We start from the raw sequence: 15905 nt of genomic DNA, 5'->3' as shown, positions 1-15905 counted from the left end.
AACCTCTTACTGTGAGGTGGCAATGCTAACCGCTGCACCACAGTGGCAGCCCAGCACCACCGTGGCTGCCCAAAATATTTGCATATGAGAGTAATCAGTTATATACCTATTTTTTCATACAGGTTCCACACATATTAAAAGATGTGTTATCAGGGATAGACTCTGTCTGATGTTAACAAAACAACCATCACATAGTTAAATAAAGGCTGTGGACTTTTACAGGCATCAGTTTTAATATTTGTATGTGTTTAGCATCTTAGGTTTTCACTTACATATTAATTCTGTGTGCTGTCCTTTTCTTCTTAACCAGAGCCATGGCATATTGTGCGTGCCTACATTTGTCAGCATATTTGGCATTTGGTGGTTTTCCCTCAGACTCCTCAATTGTATCTGCTGGAGCTGTTGGCCATGCCTTTGGTCCTGGAAATTGTGGCCCTGCCCCATTGTTGTCTTTGTTGAAGCTGACTGATTATTTGCTCAGAGGTGGCTAGGTTACACTGCATGGCACCTCTCGATATATCTAGATACTAGATCCTTGATTTGACAAACCAAATATATGTTCTATAATATTCCCAGTTTGAGCATGGATATCATTCTATCCTTGCTCAGCGAGGTTGGGTGGGTTTCTCATGGACATCATGAGCCAAGGTTCCAGTACATAACCTGTTTCCCCTGGTTGATGCCTTTGTGGAAAGTCACCCCTAGCAAACCTTGTGTATAGCTCACAGGTGTGCCATATAAGTGCGTCTTGAAAACTGCCTGGGTTATCTGCACAGACATTACAGATGATCCCTTAGGCATTGCAGACAACCTGACAGTTTATAGTGTGGCATTCCTTTCTGTTAATGTACTCCCTTCTCTGTTCACAAGATAGGGCTTTTATTTCTATGAGTGTGCAGTCTATGGCCGCCAAAACATCAGAGAAGTGTGCTATTGCATAAAATTCCTGCATGGCTGTTGCTCTTTCCTCTGTGGTGCATGTGAAACAGATATGATCCCTTGCATGTTGCAGCATTGTGTTTAGAAACTGATGCAATATTCTAGAAGCTGAGGCCAGTGACACCCCTAATATAGCCCATATGGGTCACTGGAAAGTACCTGTAGCTAGTATGTGTAAAGATGCACATACTTTTGTTTCCATTGGGATGGGTTCTCCTTGATTTTCTTGGAGCCTCAGGTGAGGGCGGCAGAGGATGTATATTTCCTCTAGTGTTTCCATGACCACCTGCTATTGCTCTACAATTTCTGTGTCATGCAGTCCATGATAAGTCATATGGGTATAAACACCCTTGTTTTTAACAAAGATCTGGTGGGAACACCTTGAATTAAAGCCTGTTACATATACAGGTTAACGAGGGCAGCAGCAATGCCTAACTTTTTTCTATGTTAAATTGTGGCTGTTTTCCAAAGAATTTTGTATTTCAGGATAAAAGGCTACACTCATCCCTTCATTGGGAAACTATAATTAGTTTATATTTTCCAGAATAGATCTGCCACATTAGATTGGTTAATTAGCATGTAAATCATTTACTTATGCTTTCATTAGGATATACTGCTATTTATCCTTATTTTGAGGATCTGGACTGACTGCAGATCTGTTCAATGAATATGAAATAGCATGCTATCATGTGCTAGTTATGCACAGAATAGCAGCACTAAATGTAAGCATTCATGGATCCAAACCCTGTGTTTCACATGCCTAAAGTATGCATATTGAGCAGCACATTTTCTTACACAATATATCTTCATATACATTGTTCTCAGCACTACATTCTCAGCATTTTTGACATTCCTGAAGCTTTCAGTCATTCTGTATAGTTTCAAGATAACAGATAATATCTAAATGATTCCAGTGACAGATATAGCATATTTATTTATGCATTATTTCATTCATTCATTTATTTTTATTATTTTATTCATTTATTTAAATGTGTAGATGTAAATAGAACATGGATGCAATCAGACCTGCTTTGGGTTTGTCCCAGGAAAATACCAATGAAGAAAAAACAGTCAAGTATATATTACACAAAAAAATGAAAGTATGCAATGCATTGATATCATACTTTTTAAAAATATTTTTAGTAAAATGTTAAAATCATATTTCTGCAACAATTGTTTACCAGGAAAGACTGACTGGGACAGAGCCCATTTTCAGCAGATGTGCAAGGAGAAAAGCCTCAGATGCATGTCTTTGGAATATGGGAGGAAACCCACTCAAACACAGGGAGGACATGCAGACTCCACACAGAAGACACCCAGCTGAGAATCAAACCAGAAAACCTCTTGCTATGAGGTGACAATGCTAACCGCTGCACCACTGTGCCACCCATTCATTGAAATCATTGAGAATGGAGGGAGACAACAAACAGAAAATCAGATTTTGTATAGAGTGATAGTAAAGAGTCTTCACAAAAGGATTATGTGTATAGATTATAGAGACTAAAGTGGACATAGGTGGGAGATTTAATACGGGGTGGGGAAAAAGAAAAGGTTCATAGAGTGCAATGTGAATAATAGCTTTGGAGTATGAGACAATTAGGTTATAGGAGTGAAAGAGGTCAGACTGAGATACAGCTGGATTATTGCATTTTGAGGAGGTAGACATGGCACAAGGAATACAGAGAGATATAAATATTGAAACAAGTAGAACTTGTAAAACAGTGGTTGGCTGAGTTTGCAAATAAATCAACCTCATGTCAATATGAAGTACATGAGCTGAATTGTTGCTTATTAGTTTGTTGAATGATTATGCAATTGATTCATTTATGAGATAGTCACAGACAGCTACCTTTTGCTGAAAGTTTAGTAGAGGTTTAAATTTCTAATGATAGAAGAATGGATTCTCAGGCTTTGGCCTCCAAGTCCAAGAAGTTATGGTTGTAGCACAGGCTGTTTGGTTTGGTTTGGTTTGGTTTGAGGGGGTATCATAGTGATTGTATCCTCTGCATGAGATTGTGGATTATAACATCTTTCATTAACAATGAGTCTTCCTGCAAGCAAGAGAATGAGTGAGACTTCGTCAGGTTTAAAAGGAAAGATCCAAGGAGAAGAATTGATTTATGCTGAATAAGAAACCAGTTAGCCTTCTTGAGTACTGATCAATGGTTTTAAAACTGAGAAAGAAAGATTGATTTATTGAAAGATTTTCTTTGATGTAGTTTGCAGGGAATATAAATTCTTTATTGAAGATGAAGTGATGAGTATGGGTCTTTGTGACGATGAGAGGTATTGTCAGATATGCCAGGAGAAGTGGGGCAGGGGATGTGTAACATATGCCAGCAGAGATAGCTGGGATTTTGTAAAGAATTACATGTCATTTGTATAACAAATTGATTTGTACAGATGATTGTGTTGAAAATGTATTTGTAAAGTTGATTGTGTTAAAAATGTATCAACAGTGGGTCCTGACTGTATTGTAACTGAATTAAATGTGCATGTTTTAACAGAGGATACTGGAAGAGAAGAGGTTAATCACAGACCAGCTGCAGCTAACTGTTCTGAAATGAAAGTACTGTGCTAAGGTGATAAATATTTTATTTTACAGTTCTGACTGCAGTCAGAGACAAAATGTCTGGAAAAACAAGTACTAGGACATCTTCTGTATTGCCTTTAGCAGTGAACTAATTGCTACTGTGGAAGTGTAGAAGTTTAAAATTACTTTACGACTTTCAAAAGCTGCATTCTTAGCAAGTTTTATGTGTGTATTATTGACACATATGTGCTAGATCCTGGCAGTCTCTAACAATGAGGGGTTGCATGGGAACCAAACATCAGATGACCACAATGTATGTGATGTCCTTCTGTAATCCATCACTAAAATAATGTTTAATACTTGGTGAGACTGAAGTCTCAGAGCAGTCTGTTTTGGTAACCTGACAAGGAAGGATCCCTCATCTACCTCATCTTGCCTCGCTCTAGTAAGTAACCAGGGAATAATAATTCTTTAGATCAGTGAGGAACATATAGTGAGATTAGTTAACTATTGTTTTTCTGTAACTGTGTGAACCTGTCCACCTGTGTTATTTTTAATATTTTCTGTGATTGAAATGCTGGTGTTTATTGCAAATAGATATTTATTATTTTCATGGTCTTTTATTATTTATTATTAAATATATTTGAACTTTTCATTGTGGCTAGGCTTTTAGAGAATATTTTAATCTCTGAGAGTAGTTATATATTTTTGTTGGCAGCTCTGGCCACTCTTGGAAGCCTTACTGTATTGGACAGACACTACCATTTGTTGTTGTGTCTTTTCAGCTTTTCCCGGTTAGAGGTCGCCACAGCGGAACTCCGGTCCACTAATGATTGGTAGTTGGGTTTTACGTGCAGAGTTACCAGCCCTGATGCACAATCTTCAACGAAGGTACGCACATTCACACATGTCTCCATGCAGAAGACGCTCTAGCTGAGAATCGAACCGGACAGCGTCTTACTGCGAGTATTAATATTAATTTCACTCAGTATAATTGGGTACCCCTGTAAGGGCCTTAGAATAGCTGGCTTTGGAGTGTCTGGTGGTAGTGTAACTACCTTATAGTCTGGACAGAAGGTCGTATAGCCAGTAAATCTGTGCGAGCCTTTCCTACGTGTGTGCATGTGTGTGTTTGTGTTCAAATCAAATCTCAAAGAGTGTGTGTGTGTCAGCTGCTTGGAGCAGGGACATGAAGCACTGGTTTCACAGAGAGAATGCTGGAGGATTTGGCTTGGACACTTGGCTGAGGACTCAACCCTACAGCTGTGCCAGTGGGGAGTCTTATTGGGGATCTGGAGAGAGAGAGAGAGAAAAACCAGCCCCCAGACTGAGCGTGTTCCCTGTGTGATCTTAAGGGAACTTGTGCTTGATGTGGAAAGCTGAAAATGGAAATACTGAGTGTATCCATTTTTATTCCAAGTGAATGTCCCTCTCCAGTGCCAGTGGTGAGGAATCAGGATCCTTGATTACTGCCTCAGAGTGGGGATGTCACAGTCTTTACTCCATATGAGGTGTAGAATTCAGTTTTAAAGTAATGGCCTCTCTGGCAAATTGTAATAGAAATGTAGTATATTTCAAGACCAAGGAAGGAGCTGTTGAATCTCAAATCTGGTTTTCTTTATGTCGTACTGGAAATTGGGTCTTTGACCTAACACTAAGTGTTGTACTTGAAGGTTTTGAATAGTTTCAAGACTTGTTTGATTGTGGTCAAAGATGACCTTGTGGGAACTAGGAATAGTTTTTTCAGAACATTCAAAGATCGTGGCTTTGTTTTTTTGTAGAACTATAGATGGATCTTCTAAAGCTTAACTGTCTACAAATAAAAAAAAATCTTTCTCCACTTTTGAATCTCTTTCTCAGGGATGACCATGTCCTGTGAAGTAACATGTTACACACTTAAAGTAAAATGGAGAGTTGAAGTTTTCTGTTATAAGCATATTAGTGTAGATAAAAAACAAGAGTGGTGACACTACTGATACCTGATGTACCTCATTAACTAGGGGCATATGGTTAGAATTTGAAGACTGTATTTTAATTATGAATACATGATTGGAGAGAAATGTATGTATCTGGCAGTTGGCTTAGAGGGTTAGGAAGCTGTTAAGTTGTTTCATGTGGACCATTGTGCAAGGTTTGATTCCCTCAGCCTTCACTGCTTGATTGACACCAAGCAAGTCACTTAACCAGAAATTGCTCCTGGGCTGAGTCTGAAAAAGTTCCATGGAGGTTAGTGCTCTACTCTAGAATGCAAATATGTCAATAAACCATTGAGTTGGTTTAGGGATTATGCCAGGAGTGAGTCATTCAGAATGTTATCATATCAGATGCTTTAGTAAGATACAATTCCTCTAAGTAGACCTCTATCATTGTTAAGGAGGATGTCACATTTTAGTGCTTATAGTGTGTCATGCTACTTAAATGCATCCTTCTAAAAAGTAGACCGTATTTGTTTAAGCAGTCAGCAAGCTAACTGTGTTCTAGTTTTAGTGCTTTGCCTGCAGCTGGTAGGATAAAGATTGTTCTGAAATCAAAGTATTAGTTTTGTGGATTTTAAGGATAAGCATTATTATTGCTCTGTTCTACACATTGTGAATAACTTTACTGCATAGGGAAAGATTGTAAATGTATAAAACAGGGGATATAACATGGTCACTGCAAGCTTTAACAAAACAGGTCTGTAAGCAATTAGCTCCAGAGGGCACATACTTTGGAGAATTTCATGCAGAAGGGTTTCAATTTATTTTGTTGTAATTGTTTTTAAATAGGGTTTAGGGGTATAAACAGGTTATAAGTTGTTCTGAGGGATGTGGAAAATTAATTGGTTGGTTGAGTAAGTTACTGAACTTTATTAGGATACCATTTGCAGTAATGGCTCATTGGTAGAGTTAACTGAGTTACTTACATTTTTATAGGTTTCATAGGTTTATACTAGGCTAATGATCACCAAGGTCTTTACAAGCCTAGCTATCCAACTTAACCCAGTTCTGTCCCCCAGTTCCTTGGATAGCTATGTTTTTGGATATATTATTAAAGAGGAAACTAAGGGTTATGTGTGTGTGTGGGGGGGTGCATGTTAGCTTGTTAGCTGAGGATTAATTTACCTACTGTCAACTATTGTCCATCAGAGACATGGGAGCCACACCACGGGTGAATTTGCAAATTCCCATCCAAAGATCAAGGTTTCATTTGAATAGGGTCAGGGATGAACTCTGCATCATAGATGAAGATCTTATTCCTTAGTGTGAAAAATCCTTTGAAATGCATATAGGTCTCTCCAGCATGTTCTGTTTATGTCACGGATAAAGTTCAGGTCCTGGAATTTGGTGTTTTGGTACTATTTATTTTGTGGATGTGAAAAATATCATCAAAACTGGATCTGAGGATGCCTTATATGCCTACATGGTACATAATTATCCCTATGTGCTGATACAGTTAAAACTAGAATTGTTTTGGTTTGTGACAACTAATGTTTTTGTGATACAAAGCTTTGTATTATGTGATTTTTTTTAGTCGAGTTGTAGAGGAAGAGAAACCTTTTTTATTATTCACCTGCTTGACTTTCTCCTGTGAGACCATGGCTTATAATTCAGCTTTAGAAGAGCCTTCAGCTCTTCAGCTGCCCTCCAAATGGGAGGTGTGTTATGGAGATTGGATGCTAAGGGCGATACAAAGTTCTGCATGCTAACTGACTCAAAGGAAATGCCTCTGCAGCTTGATCAAGGCCTGGACCAGTGTATACGGGGTTCCAGTCTATCGAGAAGAAAGTATCATGAAGCCTTTCAGAGTTTTATGAAGATTTTGGTCTGAAGGGCTTGATTGGAACAACTGACATAATGAGGTTATTGAGCTAAAAGACAGTGGAGCACTGGTCACTCAAACTTGGCTGCAGAATGGAGAATGAGGAGAAAAAAAACTGCATTTTTTTATTGTTTATAATAGTATATAAATACTTTATATACTAGTGTTATTTATTTTTTATTCTTACTCTTTTTCTTTCTAAGGTATGGAACACTATACTGCTTGCCCTTTCTCAGGGGTAATATCACAGAACTAGAACTGAATTATTGAATCATAGAGCACATAAGTAAGCAAAGATCATAGGAATCAAACTATGAACACAGGATATAGTGCATTTATAGCCCAGATGCACTGGTGAAAGCAGCAAGCCTGTTAAGCTGTAAACTAAAAATTATGAGACACAGTCATTGTTGAAGCTCTGGGACTTTAGCACACTGCCAACTGTACCTTTTAAATCCATGTTTGAAAATACTATAGATATTATTTTTATGTATATCACATTACTTTGAATGCTACATTGTCTACAACAGGTTCATGATCTAATTGAACAGTAAAAATATGCACTATGCTTGCTATCTTTTGTACGTGTTAACTTTGCTTCTTTACCCTTATTTTATGCTGAACAAGCATTTTTCTTCTTTTCTATGTTACACTGTGTCATCATCATTCTAAGACTGGTAATGTTACAAGACATACATTAATTTGTTTACAGAAAAACCTAGAAAGAAATCTGTGGCCTATTGCTAAAATTTACTTTATGAGACTACATTCTGAGAAAATTGTGTAAATAGGATGGGCTCACTCCATTGATGTTTTTAAAAATTGAACTTTTCCTGGTACCAGAAATGCATTATTGCATAAGCATGTTTTTGCCTTGATAAATTACTAGGTAAATTTGAATCAGCCTAGCTATACAGTATGTATGATTCTTCAATTGGCACATTATTGCAGATAAGAAATTCACTTTATATTTTTTCTTCATTCTTTTGGCACAGCACAGAGAAATACATTAGAGTAGATTTATTTTGGTGTGTGGGTGTTTTTCTATTTTGTCTCACTTTAAAAGCCAAATAAAACCTTTCTTTTTCTAAAATTATTTTCCAATTCAATTTGATGTGTCACATCAGTTTTCTGTTTACTCCATAAAGTTAAGCTTTATTAAATTTGGAATAGGAATCATTAAGCAGGAACAAACAAATGCCTGCATTCTTTTCATAACTATACCACTGTTAATTGTTTTTCAAGGATTTGCAGCCTATGGAATTCATCACAATTTCTATTATCACTTTAAGAATACTGAAGATACACACAATGTAATATATGCCCTGTAAATTGAACTGAACAAAATAAAATAAGCATGCAACTCTGTCTTCCAGGGTGTTCAGAAATGCATTATATTCACTAAGCATTATTGTCTGTATACACCCATCCTTATCCCTTTGAGATTTAATTCTCAGTGGATTTTTTCATTTATAATTGGATGAGGCTCTGCTGTGAGTATCAGTATTATCACTTCCACAGAAACTTCAGATTAAGAAGTGCCAGCTGAAAAACATTTTGTCTTGTAAGTAGTAGCACTTACCTGTCACAGTATATTTTATCTTAACATTGTATGTAGGTCTAGAGCTCTGCACAACAATGAATTGAATGCTGTTTTAAAATTGCTTACAGACCATGTATTTCTGTTTATTAGTTTGTTTACTTATATCCAGGCATTCTAGGCAGAACATGTGTCACACTAATAGCTTAGAGACATCTTGAGAAACATGATGTGAGGAATGCAATATTAACAAGTGCAACTGGAAATTAAGACAGTGACATCCTATCCCCATAATTTGATTAGGAGCAGTGTGGAAAAGTTATAAGTCTATGAGAAAGAGCAGTAAATAAGCACTAGAAGTAGTTACTGGGTATTACAGCAGTAAGGACATGGAGTTTGAGAGTTATTGATATTAAAATCAAAGCCATCCAGACAGCAGTTGTACTAAGAGCATTAAAGTCTCTCAGATAAACCAAAGTTTGGCAGCTGGATATTTAATGAAGAGTCAGTGATGACCTTAGATATTAAAGTGAAGCTTTTGGGTAACAATACTTTCTCAACGCTAATACCATTACACAGAATAATCACCATTTAAATAAGAGCAAACAAGTATCACATGACTACAACCGGCATATCACATGAACCTACATAAAAAATACATTAAATATTTTGTTGTTGTATTCTTACTAAAACAGGTTTAATACTTACAATATTAAGACCAGATTCAAACTCTGCACATAATCTAATAATCTATTCATACTCTTTATTTTCAAGAAAATTGTTTAAATCACCCCCACTGGTTCCTTTCACTACTATGTCTATTACCCTAAATTTAAAACAATGGTCCTCACCTTTGCTCAGGATGTGTTTGCTTAGAGCATTCTTATCATTTCTCCTACTTATATCTGACATATGCTCAATAATTTGCTCCCTCAGCCTTCTGGTGGTTTTCCCCACATAAAATGAAAAACATTTTACACAAGTGGTGAGGTGCACCACATAGCTGGTATTACAACTGGCTGTGAATGAAAAAGTATATAGCCTATTAGTCGCAGGATGAATGAACACATTGTTATTACCTGTTAAAATATCATTACAACAACTACAATTCATACACTTAAAAGTGCCTTACTTCATAGCTGTTTGTTGCTTGGCATATACTTTAAAATCTTTAAAATGATGCTACTAAGCTTATTTTTAATGCAACTTTAACTTTATGCACGTGACCCAACATATGTGAATCTTTTCGCTATAACTGCTATTATATCAATATTGTTTAAAATTGTACTTGTTTAAAAATGTACTACTGGAGTTTTTCTCCTCGGGTCTCCACTGAAAATGGGCCAAAAGCCCAGTTGGACTAACCCAGTTAACAAATGTCAATAAATAAATAAATAAATAAATAAATGCATTATGTATAGGATTTATCTGTCTATTTAATTACTTATTTATTTGTTTTTACTTTTTAATGTATTGATTAATTTCAATTAAAAATGAGGATTTCAAATAAGTGTAATTTTAATTGAAAAAGAGGATTTTGAATATGCTGCATATAACTTTATTTAGACTTTGGTGCAGTTGTTCACATGTGTTTGAATTGAAATGTGCATGTTTGATATTTAAGCAAATGAGCTGCAAGTCACATTGCTATTTAGAGTGAGAACAATAGATTTGTTAACAATTTCAGTCTCAATTTTGATTGAGCTTTTTCTGATCAGTTTTTAGACATTATTAAAAACATTAACTTTTAAACCATTTAACAGACCAGGTTCATTATTTTTGAAAGGCTGTTTTCAAGGAGATATAGCAGAGGAGCCAGAATCATAGATTTTCATATCGTTAAGGTATGGAGGCATTGACAAAACAATACAGAAGTATCTGAGTGCATCACATACTATAAGTACTGATGAACTAGAAATGGTGTCAGCTAGCACATCAAAAAAAATAAATAAAAAATAGTGACAGAAATATACAGATTTGGGGCTACCAAACATAATTATGACTGTAAATATCAAACCATTCAGTCTGGCTTTAACAAATGTGGACATATTTAAATTCACTCTGGCTGAAAAAGACTGTAAATGTCTTTTAGTGAATTAAACTTAAAGAAAATGAAGAATGTAGTCATAAGAAGGAAGTGGAACCCTAAAGAACTGAATGAAATTTGACCAAGAAAAAATGGGTAAAATGAGATTATGTCTGTCAAGACTCTTACTCTTCTTGCAAAGCAGGAAAATAATGAAAAAAATAATGACCAGATGGAAACGAGAGACTGAAGACTACAGTCGTAAGCTCTGTGATCCATATACTGCATTTGATACATAAGGGGTGCTTTTATAGGGTCGTATTTGAAAAGTATGGCTGCAGTATTTTAACAAAACAAATGTCACTTTGACACTTTTGAAACTGAGACATGTACTGACCTTGCAGTTTGCTATATTTATTGAGGAGGGCAAATCCTGCTTAATGGAATGTAGTAGGACTGGCTATCTGTCTGTGAGAGAGCACTAGACAGTGTTACTTCTCAGTGTCATTGAACATTTCAAATGTAAAGAATTTATACAGGACCAAAGTTAGATTTCATCTCTATATAAGTAGTGGTAGGAGAAAGGTAAAAATAACAGCAAGTATAAATAAAGTTAGAATGGAAGAGGAGTTGTTAAAGCAAATGATGGAGTGAAAAAAAAACATAGCTGGTACATAAAAATAAGATAAGGCAACAGCAAGATTTAGGATGTGATGAAGTTCCATGTCTGCGTGATTTATACATGTGACCTTTCAAACCCACTAGGGTTACAGGATTCTTCTGTTTTCTGAGTGAGAAGGTGTAATGGCTTTAGGGTCAACATCTCCACTAGGATGATAGGAAAGGTAGAAAAGTAAGACGTAGCATTCTGTCAGTGGAACAGTAAGTAAAGCAGTAGTTTAACAACAAGATGGGAACACGGAGCAAGACATTTCCATTTAAGAATAGAAGTTGATAGTTTGGGGATGGCATCAGTTTTTAATTAAAGAACATAGAAGCTTTGCTTGAGTTGTAGTTTGCAATAAAGGGCAAATTAAGCACAATCACAAATTAGATGGAATCATTTTAATTTTGTTCACCAGCTATGTTTTCTTCATTCCCTCATTTTCTTTAACAGCCCTTCCTCCATTCTAACTTCATTTATACTTCCCGTATTGACTGGAACATATAACCTGCATGGACTCAGAGGAATGCTGAGATGCTAGGTGTCTCATGCAAAGAATATTTTATGACAGCCACACTTTTGCATTGTCATGAATACCGACATTTACACTGCAGTCAAGCAGATGGAAAATAACCATATCAGAGTTCATAACTTTGGAATATTACTTTCAGAGTGGTACAATGCATATGCTGTCAGCTGTTCACATTGGATCAGAACTGCAGTACAACATAATTTATTATGGAAGAATGACATCTAGCTCAGTTTAATTATTCAGATGACCAAGCACCAGACATTGCATGTCAGGCCCATGATTTAAGGAGATCAGTGATAGAGGGGTGGAGGACAGCAGAACATTAATTAATTATTGTAATACATTTGGAGATGGCAAAATGTCAAGAGGAACATATTAAGAAATTAACACTATTTGTCCTGTCATTCTTGTAGTGACACAAAGCTATAATTTCTGTTTTCTTCCTTTCATGCAATATTTATAGTGATGGCGCAGCCAGAGATCACTCTGACAGTATCTGTGGTCACTGAAAGAGCCACGACTCAAATCAAAATATCAAGCTTTGTTGCTAGGTGACAGAAGTTCAGTTCAGGAAAGTGAAGTGTTGACATGTAATTTCTTTGGGTTGCAATAGAGATGAAAATATTCGCAACACATCATTGGGTTCCGTTAAGTAGTGAGGTATGAAGCTGCCATCTGAATGTAATGGAAGAGAGGTGTGAAGGATAATTAAAGATGAGCAGCAGAGTATCCTTTGTGATCACGATGGCCACTTGGTTCTTAATACTGCACATGCTACATATCAATGCAAATTTGATGAATACACTTTTAATATCACAGCTTTCTTTGCTTTCTACAGGTGCCATTTATGAGGTTTGCTTTATACAAAATGTTCAAGAAGTGATATGAAAACATCATAGACACTGATTACTGAATATGCACTTTTCACAATGCAATGATTTCAGTTTAGCATAACGTTCCTGGCATTTGCTACACAAGAAAATCTTGTTGGTGGAGACAAACCTTACTGTATCTCTTGATGTTCATCATATTGATCACTGCTGCAGTAGCCTTAGCTAAGCTGAGCTGACTAAAATGGCAAGTTTGGGCATGAAGCCCTTTAGAGGTTTACTGCCATCAAAGATTGTGCTCCTCTGAGGCTTTTAAGGATGAATGGCTGGCTTGTGCTTTCATTTGCTGGGTCAGTTAAGTTCTCTTTATTTTCTTAAACTTTTCTTGATTTTTTATTACTTTCTGCTACACAAAAGTTATTTTTAACCAATGATTATTTTATTTTAACAGACTATTTTGACAATGTAACATACATTTAAAGTGAGCACTCATTTTTCTCGACAGTTTAAAAGCAGTGTAAAGTAACTGAAAAAAAATTTCTGTGAAAAATTGTATTTGATTTTATTTTGTAGGTCTGGCATAGTGTTTTAAAATGATTGCCTTTTTTTGCAAAAAAAGGTAACTTTTGTGGAGTGGTACTCTTTACTGGCAACTGTTGCTTGTCTTCCCTGGGAAGGCGGCTCCATTTTCAACATGATCATGGAGCAGACTATCAGTCCCATGGTGGGTTCTTCTTCCAGTCAGAAAAAGAAAAAAATAATCAAGCAGCATTTGCCAACACAGGAGATGAGCAATTTCCTTCAGCTGCAGGTGGGCAACTCTGCTGTGGCCATTTATTGTATTTCAGACAACTCATCTTTTACCTCTGATCCCTCTGGTGTAACACCTACAGTCCCTATGGACCAGGGGTTAGCCATGCCCTCTGTGTCTGTTGGGGTCCCCTCAGTGGGCAAGGAAAAGCCATTCTTGTTGGTCCTGGGAGAAGGAATAGGAAAGGTTTCCCTGTTGTGTCAGAATGCTGTGCCTATCCCTGAGGAAGCCCTGAGGAAGCAGCTGCTGTCAATAGTAACATGGCTTGTCCCATTTTTCCTGTCATAAAGAAATAAAAAAACAGGCATGTATCTACGCCTCAATTTTTTGGGGATAAGATTAGTTTACTGGGACTGGCTTAGGGTTTAGTGCAGGGTGTTGATATTTCTTGTAAAGTAGTTTCTGGTAAAAAAAGAGATATTCCTCTTTTACTGAAGAGATTCAAGATTCTGAATCTAAACATGAAGATACAAGGCCAGATATAGGGTTTTTCCTCAGATTTCTGCTTCGAACTAAGAGGAGAGCACAGTTTCTGAGACTCGCTGAGTGGGTTCGCTTTCACTGAGACTATTGCTAGAATGTGCCAGTGGTTTCAGTGGGAGAAGAGTGTAGTTTTCAATCCCTCAGAAAATACTGAGTTGTTACGAAAGGATTCCCACAGAACCTACACCCATTCCTCCTGCTCTGTAAACTTTAAAGGATGTGTGTATTACTGCCTGCAGTTCTCCGGATAGTCAGCCACTCGGCCCTAATAAGGAGGATATAATGTATAAAGTTCCTCAGTCTTTTAAAATGTTATACCCTATTCCCAAACCTGACCAAGCTGCTATAACTTTAATTGATCCCACTGCTGCTAAGCACTTAGTTAATTCCAACCCTACTCTTTCTGATAAGGACAGTAAAATTATTGAGAGGTATGGGGAAACTGTATACTTCTGTAGCTTTGATTTTCAGCAGAATTTTGAATTCTCAAGCTCGTGTGTTAAAGTTTCTTCTAAAAATTGTGAAAATATAAGGAATGTTTTAGCTGCAGTTTCCTCTTGTGAGGAAAAAATCTTCTTTAAATAACTTAGCTTCTTTTATTGCACATGTTTGCAGTTTGCCTATGCCTCTTCTGATAATACTTCCAGGACTCTGGCCACTTACACTATTTTGAGGACGTTTGCATGGCTGCATTTTCAGAACATCCCAGATAATGTTAAAATGAGATTTTAAATTCTCCATTGGATAGTGATTTAGTGTTTGGCCCCTCTGTTGCAGAGCTGATCAAAAAGTGTGTTGGAAGGGGCAAGCTGATGGAGGGAATCTTTAAGAATTTTCAGCCCTCCTTTTCCAAATTGCCCAAAGAATTTTTATCTCCTCATCCAGTTTTGGCAAAAAATAGAACAAACAGTCTCAAGAAAATTCAGGTAAACAGACATTTAAGAAGAAATACAAGGGGTTTCAAAAAGATGTTTCAAACCTCCTAAAGGCAAGGACAGTCCAACAAGTCTAAAAGACTGTTCAAGAGAGCTTGTGACCTCCTCCCACCCTGGCCCTTCTTTTCTTCCAGAAAGTCTGAATCTCCATTTTTCTCTTTGGCAATAGATTGTTTCAAACAAATAGGATCATAGAAGGTTACTAGGCTAATGGCCCTGAGACCATTACAAGCCTAGCCAAGAGTTTATCCCCAAAAAGAAACCTCAGTCAACACCTGTCACCCCCATCAATGAGGAACACAAATGGGTTCTTATAATTATTCACCAGGGTTACAGATGGCAGTGGGAGGAAATTCCTCCTTTCCAGGGGTTAGTTTTCATCTCCGCGTCAAACCCTTTTGTTTCCACATGTTCTTCATCATATATTGTCCCAGGGAGTGATAGAACCAGTTCCTCCTGTCCAGGTGGGGAAGGGTTTTATTCAAGGATATTACTTGTGCTAAAGAAAGAAAATAGTTGCAGACCAGTTCTGGATCTTCCCTAATCCCATTTGTGATAGTGCCCAAATTTAAAATGATGTCATTCACAACCTATTAACTCTTGTTCCTCTTTCAAGTTTCCTGGTAACACTAGACTTAAAAGATGTTTATCATCATATCCCTGTACATCCAGACTTCAAGCATTTCTTAACATTTTGCCTATCTGGATCACATTATCCATTCTCTGCATTACCCTTTGGACTATCCACTGCACCAAGAATGTTCATAAAGTGCCTAGCTCCAATAATTGTTCATTGCAGGCTACAGGGGATCCA

Source organism: Protopterus annectens, chromosome 2.part1 (genome assembly GCF_019279795.1).
Source record: "Protopterus annectens isolate FY-2018-M chromosome 2.part1, PAN1.0, whole genome shotgun sequence".
Classification (NCBI taxonomy): Eukaryota; Metazoa; Chordata; order Ceratodontiformes; family Protopteridae; genus Protopterus; species Protopterus annectens.
The sequence above is the reverse complement of the archived record's forward strand: the minus strand, read 5'-3'. Positions refer to the sequence as shown.